The sequence below is a fragment of the Lepisosteus platostomus genome, chromosome 5 (assembly GCF_059453375.1).
Source record: "Lepisosteus platostomus isolate fLepPlt1 chromosome 5, fLepPlt1.hap1, whole genome shotgun sequence".
NCBI lineage: Eukaryota > Metazoa > Chordata > Actinopteri > Semionotiformes > Lepisosteidae > Lepisosteus > Lepisosteus platostomus.
In genome coordinates, this window is record NC_142615.1 from 33,938,699 (window position 1) to 33,940,164 (window position 1,466).

The following is a 1,466-nucleotide window of genomic DNA, read 5'->3' on the forward strand; positions in this document are numbered from 1 at the left end:
TTCTTCAAGGACCTGAAGAACAAGCACAGCTTTGTGCTGCTCACCACCAACTGTAAGCTCCTTGAGCGAGTGGCTCCTCCTGCCTGCAGGGGGTGCTGTGTGCAGGTGTAATGCTGCCTCTCTCTCTCTCCAGCCCACTGGGTCCGGCTCTCTCCTAAGGATGAGTACTTCCTGGGTCAGCCCATATACTTCCAGGCCACTGCTTACTTTGCCACAGCGGAGCAGAGGCTGTACATCCACTCGTGTTACGTAACGGAGAAACCAGACCAGCACTCGCAGCCCCGTTTCCCTGTGATCGACAACTTGGGGTACGGCCCCTTCTTGGAGGGGAGGTGGGCAGGAGCCCTGAGAGCCTGCAGGGGTTCATCCTTGTCCTCGGGTGCATGGTGGACAGCAAGGCAGATGGCTGCCTGTCCAGGTTTGTCCCCTCCAAGCAGGAGGATGTGCTCCGCTTCACAATTGATGCCTTCCTCTTCCAGAAGAAGCTGTCCAGGAAGGTACTGCTCTCAAAGGCTGCTCAGCCTTCTTGCTCTACTGATCCATGGTCTGCTTTTTCATCCATGATCTAGATGTGAACCAGACTGTGGCAGCTGTAGTGCCTAGAGCTGCCAGCTTGCCTTCACTGATGGCAGAAGGTCTTTCTCTGTCCCTCTATTGGCCTTGATCCCTTAGTGCTGTGACCTTCCCTCTTGCAGCATGAAGTGACTGAGCTGTACATGCACTGTCATGGCTGTGGCTCCTGCTAAAGCAACACCAGGGACCAAGTCCTGCACCTAAAACAGGGAGGCTAAGAGGTACTTCTGCAAGGAGCCTGCTGAGGGTGCTCTGGGACATGCCTCCTCTCCTCCAGGTGGGAGGAGCTGTATAGTGACCATGAGGTCTGTGCCTGCTGTGAGTCCAGGTGTGCTGGCAGCCGGAATGAAGGTGGGTCTGGTTCTCTATCCCTTGTGGATGCATCTCTGCCCAAGAGACAACCATGCTTGGACAACTAAGGAATGATCCCGTGCTGGAAAAAGGGACTGTTTAGATGAGTAGACTGTGGGTCTCTGGGTATAGGAGATCCCTCACTCCTGGGTGCTGCTTGTCCACAGGTACCAGGAGCCTGGTGACCAGCAGTCGGGTGGCTGTGGCACCAGTAGAAGCTCCTCTGGATGTGGGAGCTGACTGGACTGAGGATGAGGAGGGAGACCCTCAGAGCACCAGTGAGGATGTGGAGGGAGCAGAGGACTTTGGAGATGTTGGCCAGTGGACAGGTAGGGTCTGGCAGGAGGAGCTCCTGTAGGGGTGGGTGTCCTGCAGTTCAGCTGGATTGTTCTCCTTCTTCCTCCCCAAGTGCTTGAATGAAGGCACCAGCCTGGCCCTTGTGACTCTCCTGCCTCCACTCGCCTTGTAATGGCAACATTTCAATAAAGCTGTGAAAGACCCTTCTGCCTGCCCTTGTTTCTTTATGGTTTGGATGGGGTGGA

The 1,466-nt window shown here is 55.5% G+C and overlaps 1 long non-coding RNA gene across 1 annotated transcript; it reads left to right on the forward strand.

Annotated features, from left to right (window-relative positions):
- The first annotated feature begins 381 nt into the window (after positions 1 to 381).
- On the forward strand, positions 382 to 1,020 carry LOC148665720 (uncharacterized). Its single transcript, XR_015936909.1, has 3 exons — positions 382 to 497; positions 696 to 794; positions 851 to 1,020. It is a non-coding gene; the product is annotated as an uncharacterized LOC148665720 (long non-coding RNA).
- The last annotated feature ends 446 nt before the right edge of the window (positions 1,021 to 1,466 follow it).